This window comes from Chrysochloris asiatica, unplaced genomic scaffold (genome assembly GCF_000296735.1).
Source record: "Chrysochloris asiatica unplaced genomic scaffold, ChrAsi1.0 scaffold00417, whole genome shotgun sequence".
In the NCBI taxonomy this organism is placed as follows: domain Eukaryota; kingdom Metazoa; phylum Chordata; class Mammalia; order Afrosoricida; family Chrysochloridae; genus Chrysochloris; species Chrysochloris asiatica.
Genome location: NW_006408935.1, coordinates 276,942 through 292,596, shown reverse-complemented (window position 1 = coordinate 292,596; position 15,655 = coordinate 276,942).

Below are 15,655 nucleotides of genomic sequence, written 5' to 3'. Positions count from 1 at the left end.
GGCTCAGGTGTCCCCAGGTGTCACCACACTTTGGACCAACCATCCCTCCCTCTTTTCTCTCTCTCATCTCCAGGTCAACGGAGGTCTATGGAACATGGTTAAACTCAGCCCATATCTTCATTGCTGCCTTTTCCCCTCTTACATTTACCAGGAGACCAATGTGTTTGCCAGCAAGCTTATATGCCTACTCATGTGTTCCCTTTGAGTTTCAGTCTTGGAGTAGAAGTGGGCTTGTTCTGAAGGGACTGGATTGCTTGCCTTGATGGCTCCCTGGCAAACAACTTGTTTGTTCTTATAGTAGCCAATCAGACTGCAATTTTTAAAAAAGTTTTTATTGTGAAATATGTGATAGTTTACATGGGAGAACATTAGCTTTACATTCATCCTGTTGTATTTTGTTTCATTGCAATGATTACAATCCCCTCCATGCAACATCAAAAACCAAAGGGTATCTCCGCAAGTCTGCCCTCCAGCCATCAGCACACATCCCCTCTCCCTCCTTGAGTCCAGAGTCCCCAGCTGCTCCATCTCTCCACATCATTGTCTCCGCCTCCATCTGTGGTGTCACTGCTTCTCTGGGTAGGGTCCCACACTCTTTTCTTCTCACTTGATGGTCCCAGGGACCTCTGCTCCTGGACTGCAAAATCAACTACTCCCCTCCTTTTGTTACATAACATCTATCTTTACATTTCCAACCCTCACAGTCAGTCCTAATAGCAATTATTCACTATTGTACCACAAGAGTCTTATCCCCATCTCCTTTTATCAGCCCCATTCCAACAGATTGGAAACCACTCAGTGGGGATTTTACCTTCCTCTGTACCCTCTGGAACTGGGCTCCCTCTTGAAAGCTTGTAAGACAGTCACTTCTTGTCTTTGCAGCCCCTCCATTTTGAGTAGCCAATGTTTAAGTTGCCCATCTCTGTGTACCAAGGGAGTGGGAGTAATCCTTGCTGTAAAGATTTGTTCCTTCTTTTGAGCTACTACATCCATAAGTATAGGTAAAGTTCATCAAATTGTAGTGGATTACTCTTTTTTTCCTCTTCTTTCTTCTTCTAGTCGAGTTCTGATCATCCAACCATTGAAGACAGGCCAAGTGGGTACTATCTGTAAGTATGGGTATTCTTGTGCATCTCCCCTCACTTCATATTAGCTGGATGCTTCACTCTCTGCTCTAGTCCTCTGTGACCATGTCACTGTTTCTGGGCCCAGGAGTCCCCAGGTCTTGCCATACTGCTGGCCAACCAAGTCTCAACCCAGGTTCACAGGAGTCTATTGAATGTGGTTGGGCTTAGCTCACAACTTCATTGCTGTTTTTCCCTCACTTCCCCACATCGGTGATGAACGTGGTCACCAGTCAGAGCATGTGTCTGCTCATGTATGCCTCTTGAGTCTTTCAGACTGCCATTTTTTTTCTTTGATATTTACTGCTGCTCTTTCTTTCAAGAAGTATCTTCTGTTCCTCTAGCTGCTCCAGGCTGGTCTGCAAGTCCTTTCAAGTGGGAATGTCCCACCTCAGAAGATTCTGTGTGGGACTTAGGAATCCATCTAAGGTTTTATACATTACAAAGGCTCTGCAAGAAGCTTATTTCACTGGACAAGTTCTAGAACTCCTCTTGGCATTCTAGTCAGTTATAGGAGTCCTGGTGAAGTGCTGTGGGTTGTTGTGCCAGACTGCAAAACCATTTGAACTGCAGGGTCGGTGGTTCAAACTCACCAGCTGCTCCTCAGAAACCCTATACAGGGTCGCTATGGGTTAGAATCAACTCAACAGCACTTAACAACAACAAGTCAGTTATAGGCTGAAGATGGGCTTACAAGCTTTCTGTAATCATGATATTCTTTTCTATCCCATTCATGTATCTATTTTACAGTAGTAGGAAAGATAAACTAATATTCATATGATAGTCAAACATCTTATCATTATTTCTCCTCTTCTACCCATTCGCACTATGCCTCGATCCCTGTCTCACAGAGCCCTTTTGTTTCAAGGTTGAGCATACATCGCTGTTTACTTCAGTTTCTTTTAACCCATGCAAACCTACCTCAGTGTGGAATCCAACTTATTTTTGTATGTTAATCTTGTATCCTGCCACTGTGCTGAACTTTTCAATGATTTCCAAAAAGTTTCTCACAGAGCCTTTAGGATTTTCTGTGTATAGAATCATATCTGCAACCAGAGAGAGTTTTAATTCTTTGCCAATTTGTATGCCTTTACTTTTCCTCTCTTGCCATATAGTTCTGAATAAGACTTCCAGCACAATATTGAATATGAGTGGTGATAAAGGGCATCCTTGTCTGGTTCCCATTCACAAGGGAAATGCTTTCAGTTTCTTTCCATTGACAGTAATGTTGCCCTTAATTATGTTGTGAAATTTCCTTTCTACTCCTATTTTGTTGAGTTTTTTTTTTTTTTAAATCAGGAATGAATTTTGGATTTTTTTTCAAATGCATTTTCTGTGTCAACTGACATGATCATGTGGTTCTTTTCTCTTGCTTTATAACATGGTGGATTGTGTTCATTATTTTTCTAATATTGAACAATCCTTGCACACTTGGAATGAATACCACTTAGCTATGATTTTTTTTTTTTTTATAGGTTGTTGGATTCTATTGGCTAAGATTTTGTTGAGATTTTTGCATCTTCTGTGTCCAGTTTTTCTCTGCGTCTGGTGTGGAGAGATGAATCCTGAGTAGGGGCGATGGGAGATTAGAAGAGGAAGACACTAGACACATACAAGTTAAGTGAAAGTTGGGACCAGGTGGGACGCAGCACTCTGATGGAGTTACTGCCAACCCAGAACAGATGCAGCAAGTTTATTTTATACACATCTCAAGGGGAGGTGCTTAGGGCAGGATAAAGAGCACAAACAACACCTGGTGTTGCTTGTGCATGCAGTAAGTGGAACTCTATCAGAAAAATGTAACTTGTGGCAGCTAGATGGAACATAAATTAGATACAGCTAAATGTTTGTGCAGACTGAGCTAAAGGTCATGCTGTGTACAAGGAAAGACTTTACAAGTTCCTTGTTCCTAGGGTCAGCTCTGCTAAAACCCAAGAGGCAGCCAGACTTGGGTGCAGCCCGAGTTTCTGGACCACAGCTGTTCAGTTGCAATCCTTCAGTTAAACTACCCCCAAGTCAGAGACCTTCGGCTCAGTCGCTCCCAACATCTCCCCCCTTTTTATTTCTAAGATGAAGTTGATGAGTGGTCAGTTTAAGCTGGAAGAACTAGTGTCAGAGGACTTGGCAGAAGGCTATAAAGATAAGCAGCAACATTAACATCAAGACAATAATGCCAATAAGGAGCCACACCATATGACAATTAAATCCATTGAGTAGCTCCAACAGGGTCTTGCTACATCCTTGGGGACCAAGTCCTCATTTCTACTGTTTTGTATAGCCATGATCTGTTTGTGAAATTCGCTTAAATCTAGACTTATATTTGCATGATGCCATATACCTTGAAGGTGACTTCATACTTTGTTCCACTCCCAATTAGAGGTGTTATATGGTAATGCCCTTACACAGATATGGGAGAATGAAGCATGACATTGAATATCTTGTGTGTATTTGAGGGCCTCAACCTGATATCCCAGGCTGATTACGGTGGCCTCTAGTGTATTTAATTTTATCTCCAAGTTTCTCTCTATGTGTTTTGAACAGATAAAGAATGGGAGGTTTTTTTTGCCAAGTGGTTCACAAAGTGAGCATTTTGAATACTGTGAGTCAAATCCAGTGCTGGAGTTACAGTGGTAGCTATTATAATGACTAGGGATACCAATACCAGAATTATAAGTCCAATGGCTTGGTGAAGCCAGCTTAATTGATTTTTTAATTTCTTCCAGGACTTGCATGCCTTGGTTACTATACCAAAGACCCATTCTGTTTGTTGGCACCACTATGAATATGGGTTAATATAATATCAGCACATCCTGTTTTTGATTAAGAGAAGAAAGACAAAAGGTGAGGGTACATAAAAACACAATTTACACTATAATGTCCTTCTACATATGAGATATCGATTGATCCTGTTATCAGTACATAGGGGGCCTGAACATAGGCATAAATGTAATGGGTGGTTTGTCCTCATACCCCAAGATCACTTATATGTGCACTGGTTAGGTAAATTACTCCAAGGGTGCCAGCCAATCTCCATAAATCTCCCTGCTGATGCCTGTTGGAAATTACAATCACAGAGGCTGAGAACCTCCCAGTCAAGTTTTGTTTAGAGCTGGACCAGTAGTATAAGGTTAAATTTTGCAGGGTAGTGCAGTTAGCATGAGATGTGCAGCTTTCCACCCAAGGGACAAAACTTCCACTGACCACCACATTGTTTTCATTATGGCAATGTTGTAAAGGGTAATGGGTGTTGTTGGAATTAGAGGAACTATTAAAACCCATTAAAGATACAATTTTGTCCCAGTAATACCCAGAAGCATTTTGAACAAGTGCTGATTTTTCTAATCTAACAGCACCAAGGCACAAAGATGTCCCATTAGGGGAAAGGCAAATGGGTAAAAAGGCACTTTTCCCTATCTAATTAAATGGAGAATTAGAGGTGAGGGAAATATGTCCATTATCATGTACACCAATTAAGGCCATGAAATTAGTAAACACTGGCATGGATGCACTGCATCCCAAGTAACCGGATGGGCCATAGGTGGATCAGGGAAGTAGGTCCAGTATGTTTGAGGTTGGCTCACAGCCATAAACACCTGAATGGTGACAAGAGCCATAATGGTCATGAGTAGATTACTTGGGGGTATTAGGAATCCCCTGGGATGTCATCAGTTGTTGAGCATCCATTGTCAGCTTCTTTAGCTGTCCCTATGTGAGTGGTCTCACTGTTCAGGTTGCCTGTGCCCTGGGAGGAGCCGGTGCTGGGGCATGAGGCTCAACCTCTGGAAACTGGTGCTTAGTTTCTTGTTGGGATCCATGGAGATGTTGAACAGCCCTCTCTGGTAACGACACTGGCTGGAAAGCTCTTTCTGGAAAAACACAAGTGTAACCTATCCCCCACATTAATACTGGATCCGGTCCTCACCATAACCCTATTTGCAAGTCTCTCCAGTAGACTTTTCCGGCCGGTAGCTTAGACTTTGCATCCTGATGTCTTTCTGAAGCCATACATCCTTCCAGATCACAATTAAAAAAAAAATTAACATAAAAAGGGCAAGATACAGATTTTGGGGTGTAGGCTTATAAAGTCCATTTCCCCCTTTTTGTTTTTGTAATAGAGTTTTAAGTGTCCTATTAGTATGCTCAACAATGGCCTGTCCTTAAGGATTATAGGGAATGCCTGTGGTATGAGTGATGGAGTTCATGGAACAAAAGTGAGAAAACACTGAACTGGTATAAGCAGGCCATTGTCTATTTTAAGAGAAAGGAACTGTCCAATAGCAGTGAAGGCTGCCAGACAGTGGTTAATAACATGCCTGGTGCTTTCTCCTGTTTGAGCTATGGCGAAGATGAAAGTTGAGTATGTGTTGACTGTACCATCATTGTTCACCAAACTGTGGAACATGAGTCACATCCATTTCCCATAGCTGGTTAGGCTTAAGACCTCGGGGATTGACCCCTGTGGAAGGCACAGGAGTATGGACTGCACATGCCAAGCATCACATAACTATTTCCCGTGCCTGTTCTCGGGTCAAGTGAAATTCCCTACATAGTGCAGCAGCATTTTCATGATAATAGGTGTGTGATTTGATAGCACGTTGATATAGGGAAAGTCCTTGAGCCAATGCAACCACCAAGGAATTGATGGTTGAATTTCCCTGAGCTAAAGGTCTGGGTAGACCAGAATGAGAATGGATATGTCCTATGAAACAAGACTGTAACCTGAACTGAGTGAGGCTTTATAGGCACAATAAGAGGTGGAGAAGTTCTTCACTATTAGTATGGCCTATGGTGGCAGTTTCTATTTGTTGTACAATACCTACCATATAGTGGCTTTTGGAGAAGATATTTAAAGATTCATCTAGAAAGTCTTCTAGAACCTAGATTACTTCCTGTAACTCAACACATTGAGCAGAGTTGAACTGTGTCTGTAAAGCCTTGGTTTGAGTGGTACAATAATACCCACCTCTGCCAGAACTTGACCCATCAGTAAATACTAATGCTCTGGCAATGGGCTGAGGTTTCATCACTTGAGGGAAAATGAAAACAGATTGCTTAATAAAATGAAGCAACTTACTTTGAGGATAATGATTATCCAGTTTTCCTGGAAAATTAGCTAGGGCTATTTGCCAGTCAGAAGAGAATTGCCAAAGCCATTCCTGTTGGGACTTGGTAAAAGGAACCACAATAATATCTGGTTCTTTTGCCAGGAGTTGGGTGGTTCTGATTCTGGCCTTAGCTGCCAACCGCGCTACTAAGGCATGAAATGGAGTTAGAACTCTTCCTGGCGCATGACTCATATGCAACCATTCTATTACCCCATTCTCTTGCCACAGGACACCAGTAGGAGTATGTGGCATTGAAAAGATAAAAATTTGAAGGGTTTTTCAGGGTCAACTCTATTAAGTTGTGCCTGTTGCAATGCTGTTTCTAACTTAAGTAAAGCTCATTCTGCCACAGGAGCCAGCTGTTGTGGAGAAGAAGGTGAAGGGTCACCTTGCAAAAATTCAAATCAGAAGTAGTAAGATTCAAACTAGGGTGAACCCAATATATGTCCCCCAATAACTTTTGAAAATCATTCAATGTGGTAAGCACATCTCTTCTTATGGCAGCAGCTTGGGGGTGAACAGTTCGACCCTCAATGTTGTTGTTGTTAAGTGCCATAGAGTCGGTTCCAACCCATAGCCACCCTGTACAGGGTTTCCGGAGAGCGGCTGGTGAGCTTGAACCGCAGACAATTCAAACAGCTTTGCAGTCTGGCTCATTAACCCACAGAACCACCCCAGGACTGTCAGTAAGTCTGCCCAAATATTGAAAAGGTGATGTTTTTTGTACCTTCTCAGGGGCAATACACAAACTTGCTTGCTCCAAAGCTAGCTGCAAATCCTCCAAAATTGCAAGCCATTTTGATTCCTTAGGGTGGGCTAGAAGAATATCATCCATATAGTGTATAATATAAGCCCTCTCATACTGATTCCTAACTGGAGTAATAGCATTAGCCACAAATTCTTGACAGAATGAAGGGCTATTGGCCATGCCTTGTAGTAGACAATTCCACTGAAATCTCTGTGATAGTTCCTTATTGTTAGTGGCTGGCACACTAAAGTAAATCTCTTTTTGTCTTCAAGATGTGGAGTAATGGTAAAAAAAAAAAAGCAATCCTTAAGATCTAATACCATTAGTTGAAAGGTTAAGGGAATAGTAGTAGGCCTGGGGAGACTGGGCTGATGGGACCCCATTATCTCCATAGTTTTAGTTACAGATCTGAGGTCTGTAGCAACCTCCATTTTCCTGATTTCTTTTTTATAACAAATATAGGTGTATTCTGAATGGTTTAAAATTAAGAAAGGTGTGACAAGGTTGTATTCTTTCACCATACTTATTCAACCTGTATGCTGAGCAAATAATCTGAGTTGTTGTTGTTGTTAGGTGCCATCGAGTCAGTACCAACCCATAGAGACCTTATACACAGCAGAACAAAACACTGCCTGATCCTGGGCCAACCTCACTACTGTTGCCATGCTTGAGTCAATCGATCCTGTCACTTGGCCAATCCATCTCACTGGGGGTCTTCTTTTTCTATGACCCTCCACCTTACCAAACATGATATTCTTCTCCAGTGACTGGTCCCTTCTTACAATATGTCTGAAGTATGAAACACTCAATTTGGCCATCTTGGCCTCCAAGGAGCACTCTGGCTTCACTTTTTCCAACACAGATCTGTTGGTTCTATGGGCAGCCCATGGAACTTTTAATATTCTCCTCCAACACCATATATAATTCAAAAGCATCAATTCTTCTCTGGTCTTCCTTATTCACTGTCAAGCTTTTGCATGCATATGAGGTTATTGAAAATACCATGACTTGGGTCAAGTGTACCTTAGTCCTCAAGCTGACATCTTTGCTCTTCTCCATTGATAAGCATGTTATTTATTGGTCCAGTGACGAGGATTCTTGTTTTCTTTACATTGAGATGTAATCCATACCAAAGGCTGTGCTCTTTGATCTTCATTAGTAAATGTTTCAGTTCTCTTCACTTTCAGCAAGCAAGGTTGTATCATCTGCATATTGCAGGTTGTTAATGAGTCTTCCTCCAATCCTGATGCCATGTTCTTCATATAAGCCAGCTTCTCGGATTATTTGCTCAGCATACAGGTTGCATAAGTATGGTGAAAGAATATAACCTTGTTGCACACCTTTCTTATTTTTAAACCATTCAGTGTTCCCATGTTCTGTTTGAACAACTGCTTCTTGGTCCAGATACAGATTCCTTCTGAGCACAATTAAGTGTTCCTGAATACTCATACTTTGCAATGTTGTCCATAGCTTGTCATGAACCACACAGTCAAAAGCCTTTGCATAGTCAATAAAGCACAGGTAAACATCTTTCTGATATTCTCTGCTTTCAGCCAAGATCCATCAGACATCAGCAGTGATATCCCTCATTCCATGGCCTCTTCTGAATCTGGCTTGAACCTCTGGAAATAATCCAAGAAGCTGGGTTCTATGAAGAAAAACATGACATCAGGACTGGAGGAAGACTCATTAACAACTTGCGATATGCAGAAGATACAACTTTGCTTGCTGAAAGTGAAGAGGACTTAAAACATTTACTGACGAAGATCAAAGAGCACAGCCTTTGGTATGGATTACATCTCAATATCAAGAAAACAAAAATCTTCACCACTGGACCAATAAACAATATTCTTATCAATGGAGAAAAGATTGAAGTTGTCAAGGACTTCATTCTTCTTGGATCAACTCTTAACACTCATGGAAGCAGCAGTCAAGAAATCAGATGACATATTGCATTAGGCAAATCTGCTGCACAGGACCTTTTTAAAGTGTTGAAGAGCAAAGATGCCAGCTTGAGGACTAAGGTGTGCCTGACCGAAGCCATGGTATTTTCAATAACCTCATATGCATGCGAAAGCTGGATAGTGAATAAGGAAGACCATAAAATAATTAATGCTTTTGAGTTATGGTTTTGGAGAAGAATACTGAAAGTTCCATGGGCTGCCAAAAGAACCAATAGATCTGTTTTGGAAGAAGTGCAGCCAGAGTGTTCCTTGGAGGCCAAGATGACCAAACTTCGTCTCTCATATTTTGGACATATTGTCAGGAGGGACCAGTCGCTGGAGAAGGAGCTCATGTTTGGTAAGGTGGAGGGTCAAAGAAAAAGAGGAAGACCCCAAACGAGATGGATTGGCCAAGTGGCAGCATCGATGGACTCAACAGTAGTGAGGTTGGCCCAGGAGCAGGCAGTGTTTTGTTCTGCCGTACATATGTTCGCTGTGAGTCGGTACCAACTTGATGGCACCTAACAGCAACAATAGGTGTATTCCAGGGACTCTTGGTGGGCTCTATATGTCCTGCATTTAACTGCTTCTGGACTGAAGTATTAACATCAGTTAGCTTCTCCTCAGTAGGGCCATTGGTCTACTGACATGGGGTCGTCAGATAGCCAAGTGATATTTGCAGCCTTCTTTGGGATAGGAAAAGCAGCCAAGGCCCCTAAGAAAAATCCTGAACAGGACTAAATCCCAATCCTTACTTCCTGGTGTAGAACTTGGGCTATATTGGTTCCCGCATACCCTGCTGATGACGTAACCCTCTCCTTGGCTCAAAGCCTAGCTGGAGCATTTGTGTTGCTACTAAAGAACTAGGGCTCACCAACAGTCGTCTCATAGTCTCCAAACTATCTCGTCCCCTAAGGTTACCAGGAAGATGAGTTAGCACGTAAGGGGTGAAAAAGCCTGTGTTCCCTTTAGGGTCTTCTTATTTTAGTAATTGAACACTTCTAGAGAAATTTGTCACCTGCCCAACTCCTTGTAACTCCACACTGGCCTCACTTAAAGGTCAAGAGGTTGGCCAGTGCTTTTTAACCATAACTGAAACATCAGCTTCAGTATCTAGAATCCCACGGAAACTCTTTCCGTTTATAACCAAGTTCAGCTCAGGTCGCTCCTATTTGATGGATTGAAACCAGAAGGCCTCTAAAGATCAAAAACCCCTTGTACCATGAGGTCCCTTTTGTAATGAACCCCCTGTTTTCATCAAAGGGACCAATACTAAGTGAGCGATTCTATTCTCAGGTAGGACCTGAACTATTATATTGTTGGTATGGGCCATTATGTTTATTTCCCCCATAAATTCAGCATCACTCACTCCTGGTATACTATGGAGACCCATAAGACTTGTGCTGCTTTAGCCAAGAAGCATTCCCACTGTTCCTCTAGGGAGAGGGCCAAAAACTCCTGTAGGTAGGGCCTGAGATCCCATATCCAGAGTTAGTACAAATCTGGCGGTGGTACTGAGGTTCAGTCCTGCACTCTCTGGAGTGGCTCAGAAGAGGTCCTGGGCAGTGTGCTGCTTGGATTGAAAGCCTGAGCTGGAACAGTGGTGAATGCCCCTATTGTTTGGTGGGACCGAGGCAGGCCCTGTGGGCTCTTTCCCCGCAAGGGGTGGCCATCTAAATTCGTCTTGGATCTACATTAATTTGCCCAATGGTTTCCCGGTCTACAGTGAGAACAAAGGCCAGGGGGTGGCCGAGTGCAGCCAATAGAGGGGTTAGATGTTTTCTGACGCTGCTTACAATTTCTTGCAAAATGACCTCCCCTTGCCACATATAAAGCAAGCACAGCGGCTCTGGCCACTTTGGTCCTGGAATACCTGCTGCACGGCAACAGTCTTCATCGCTTCTTGAATGTAGGTAGGTCCAATCTCAGCACAAAGTCTAATAATCTCTTGCAAGGTAGCTCTCTTTTTATAGGGGCTCAATGCCTCCTTGCAGTATGTATTTGCATTTTCAAAAGCCAATTGTTTGACCAGGACTTGCCCAGCCTGTGTGTCGTTTATGATCCTTCCTACTGCTTATAGCAGTTGAGCTACAAAATCCTGAAAAGGTTCCTCAGGCCCTTTTCTGATTCCGGATATGTCTAGCGCCTTTTCTCCTTTTGTTGGCAGCTCTCTCCAGGCCCTAATTTTGGAGACGTTAATTTGTTGATAAGCCTGAAGTATGTATTGCAGCTGCTGGGTGATTGCAGCATAGGTCCCAGTTCCGACCAGCATATCTACGTTTATGGGTACGTTATGCTGCCTGTTTCTCTCAGCTTGTTCGGTACTGAGCTCTGTCCAGCTAGTTTTCCACAGGAGGTAAGCTCTTCGGGAGAGGAAGGCCTTTGCAATGGATTTCCAATCAGAGGGGCACAAGGCTTCTGCTGTGATGGAATCCAGGAGGCCCAACATGAATGGCACAGTGTGCCCATACAAAGACACTGCTGCTTTAAGGTCCTTCAGGGTTTTGAATGGAACGACCTGATGGACCTGGAGCATCCTCCCTGGATTGTTAGAGTTGGGCTGTTCTAGGACTGGAAAGGCCTTTAGGCAAAAGCCAGGTATCCTCTCCAGCCTGCTGTGCCTCCTGAAGGGCTTGCTGAACTGCGGAGAGGAGCAGCACCATAGTTCGTGGCATTTTGCACTTTTGGCTTCGTGCTGGTGGCAGTAACGTCAGCCAAAGAGAGCGCAGCTAATCAAGGGGCACATATATTTGATTCTTTTTCCCAATCTGAATCAGAACCCTCCCCTTCTGGATCCCTTTGTTCTTTTAAGGAATAGCTTGGGGGACAAGTGCAGGCTTCCTGGTTTCCCATTTCCTCCTTGCGTGGTGCCAAGATGGCCCAGGTGAACGTAGCCCTATACCTTCTGTTGCAAATGTTCTGTGAACTCATGGTGGGAGATAGAGGCTACTCTCTCAAAGAGTCAGGCCTGGGATCTAAACTTTCTCGCACAAGCGTCCAGAGAGAAAATGTAAAAAGCGGGATCTTATCTGGCCCCTCAACTATATCGAGCACAAAACTGCTTCCCAACCTTCTCCCAGGTACCCAAATTTACCGTCCCTTCCTCTGGGAACCTGGGACAGGTCTCCTACACAAAATCTAAAAATTGAGCAAGCTGAACACTTTTAATAGGAGTTCCTCTGGCCCTCACTAGGGCTTTAAGCATATCTACAAATAACTGACGGTCCTTTGACCCTGAATGTCCCATATTTTACACCCAGTTGAAACTCCAATCCTTATCTGATTGCGCACACCTCGGAGAGTCTCCTCATCTCTGGCTTAGAAGTTCCCCTGTACTCGAGCCCCCTGTTGGACACCACTTGCTGAAACTGGCTTTGCTCTGTGTCTGGCATGGAGAGATTAATCCTGAGTAGGGGTCACGGAAGATTAGACAGAAAAGGAAGACACAAGACACATACAAGTTAAGTGAAAGTTGGGTCCAGGTGAGACATAGTGCTCTGATGGAGCTACTGCCAACCCAGAACAGATGCAGCAAGTTTATTTTATCTGCATCTCAAGGGGAGGTGCTTGGGGGCAGGGTAAAGAGCACAAACAACACTTGGTGTTGTTTGTGCGTTCAGTAAGTGGAACTCTATCAGGAAAATGTTAACTTGTGGCAGCTAGCTGGAACATAAATTAGATACAGCTAAATGTTTGTGCAGATTGAGCTAAAGGTCATGGCTGTGTACAAGGAAAGACCTTGCAAGTTCCTTGTTCTTAGGGCCAGCTCTGCAAAAACCCAAGGGGCAGCCAGACTTGGGTGCAGCCCGAGTTTCTGGACCACAGCTGTTCAGTTGCAATCCTTCAGTTAAACTACCCCCAAGTCAGAGACCTTCAGCTCAGTTGTTCCCACCATGCATCTATGTTCATGAGCCACCACTAGTCTATTAGTTTGTCATATTGCGGTGGCTCGTGTGTTGCTGGAGGCTATGCCACCAGTACTTTAAGCACCAGCAGGAAGAAGGAAAGGGGGATCACTTCTGAGTGGTTGGCCACAGAAACCCTTATGAATAGCAGCAGACCCTTGTCTGATAGAGTGCCAGAACATGAATACCTCAGGTTGGAAGGCACTCAAACTTGGGAATAACTTCCTCTTTTATTTATTTATTTAAAGTTTTTATTGTGAGGTTTACATGGGAGAACATCAGTTTTACATTCATCCTATCAAATTTCATTTCATTGCAATGATCAAATAACCATGCATCATCAAATAACCAAAGGGTACACTCCCCCAGGCCCACCCCCAGGTCATCAGCACACAACCCTTCTTCCTCCCTGAGTTCAGTGTCCCCAGCTTTTTCATCTGTCCACGTCATCATCTCTTTCTCTATCTCTGGCATCACTGCGTCTCTAGGTAGGGTCCTGCTCTCTGCTCTTCTCACTTGATGGTACCAGGGACCTCCACTCCTGGGATGCAAAATCAATCACTCCCCTCCTTTTGTCAAAAAAACATTTACCTCTGTATTTCCTACCCTCACAGTCAGTCCTGATGGCAATTATTCACTATTGTACCACAAGAGTCTTATCTCTATATCCTTTCGCCAGCCCAGTCCCAATAGGTTGGAAATAATTCAGTGGAGATTCTACCTTCCCCCACCCTGTCTGGAATTAAGCTTCCTCTTGAAAGCTTGTAAGCCAGTCATTTCTTGCCTTTATAGAGCCTCCCCCCCACCATTTTGGGTAGCCAATGTCTAAGTTGCCCATCCCTGTCAACCCTCTGTACCACCGAGGGGGTAGAAGTGATCCTTGCTGTAAAGATTTGTTCCCTTTTCTGAGCTACTACATCCATGTGTTGTTGTTGTTAAGTACCATGGTGTCGGCTCCATCTCATATTGACCTTGTACAGGGTTTCCAAGGCTGTAAATCTTTATGAGAGCAGAAAGCCTCGTCTTTTCTCCCGCAGAACAGATGGTAGTTTTAAACTGCCAGACTTGAGGTTAGCAGCCTGATTCGTAGCCACTACGCTACCAGACCACCTTACTACATAGCTAAGTATAGGTAAAGTTCATCAAATTATAGCAGGTTACTCTCTCTCAACCCCCCATCCCCCTTCTTCTGGTTGAGTTCTGATCATTCAGCCATTGAAGCCAGGTCAAGTGGGTACGATCTGCAAGAATGTGTATTCTTTTGCATCTCCCCTCACTTCATATCACCTGGATGCTTCAGTTTCCACTCTAGTCCTCTTTGGCCATGTCACTGCCTCTCGGCCCAGGAGTCCCCAGGTCTTGCCATACTGCTGGCCATCTAGGTCTCCACCCGGGTTCACAGGGGTCTCTTGGATGTGGTCAGACTTAGCTAGCAACTTCATTGCTGTTTCTTTCCCTCTTCCCCTGATCAGTGACCAACATGGTCATCAGCCAGATCACCTGCTCATGTATTCCTCTTGAGTCTTAGTCTTGAAAGGGAGTTTGATCTGAGGGTTCCTGACCACTTGCCTGGGTGAACAACTTACTTATTCTTGTAGTAATCAATAAGACTGTCATTATTGTTTCGGATTTTTCCTGCCAGTCTTTCTTTCACGAAGTATCTTCTGTTCTTCTAGTTGCTCCAGGCTGGTCTACTTGTCCTTTCCAGTGGAAATTTCCTACCTCAGACAATTCTGCATTGGGTTCTGGATTCCACTTAAGGTCTTAGGTAACATAGTATTCCATTGTGTGTATATATCACAGTTTGTTTATCCATTCTTTAATTGATGGGCCCTTGGGGCCGATAGGCTGTGGGAAAAACTGTGGGCTCATCACTGGACTTTTTTTGGAGGGTGCGCACCCACCTGCCTGAAGGCATCCAGGCTGGGCAGAGAAGGCACCTTAGGGAAGAGGAGGAAAAAAATGTGTAGAATCCGCCCCCCCCCACCTCCTTTTGCAAATGTCACTGCACTGCTTTCAGTGATAGTTCCCTGTGCTGGTCTGACTGTAGCCCCACCCTCTGAATTCTACCTGGATGGGGTAGCTGCAGGGAGAGTCCTGTTTCTTGAGTGATTCCTAAATCACAGTAATTTCCTTTATACCATGACGTTTCCATTGGCTGGTGAGGGAAACTGATGCCCTGCACCTTATGCTAGATCCAGAGCTCTGGTGATGTTCTGTGAAAGCAGCTTCTCTGGGTTTTCAGTCTCTCCCCCATGGAGCCTGTCCTACCTGACTCTGCTCTGCTGCCACCAAAACCAGAAGTCCAATAACTTCCTCTTGAAAGTAGAGTTGACCTTCATGATATGGATGGAGCAAAGTAGAGCTGACCTTCATTGTTGATTGGGCACAATTCAAAGTGTCAAAGTGAGAAGAACAGCTGTAAACATTCATTAATATTTGGATTGTGGAATGTACGAAGTATGAATATAAGAAAATTAGAACTCATCTTGAAATGGTTGAACACTGACAAATTCTTTTTGGCATAGTGACGGTGTACTCCTTCCACCTTCTTTTAATGTTTCCTGTATCTGTCAATACTTTGCCCATAGAATCCTCCAATATTGCAACCTAAGGCTTGAATCTTTTTCTTCAGTTCTTGAGGAATGCTAAGTGTGTTCTTTCATTTTGCTTTTCTCACTCAAGATCTTTGCAGATTTCATTATAATACTTTACTTTGTCTTCTCAAGGTGCCTTTGAAATTTTATATTCAGCTCTTTTACTTCGTTATTTCTTCCAGTTGTTTTAATTTCTCTACATTCAAGAGTAAGTTTCAGTTGAAAACTTAGAA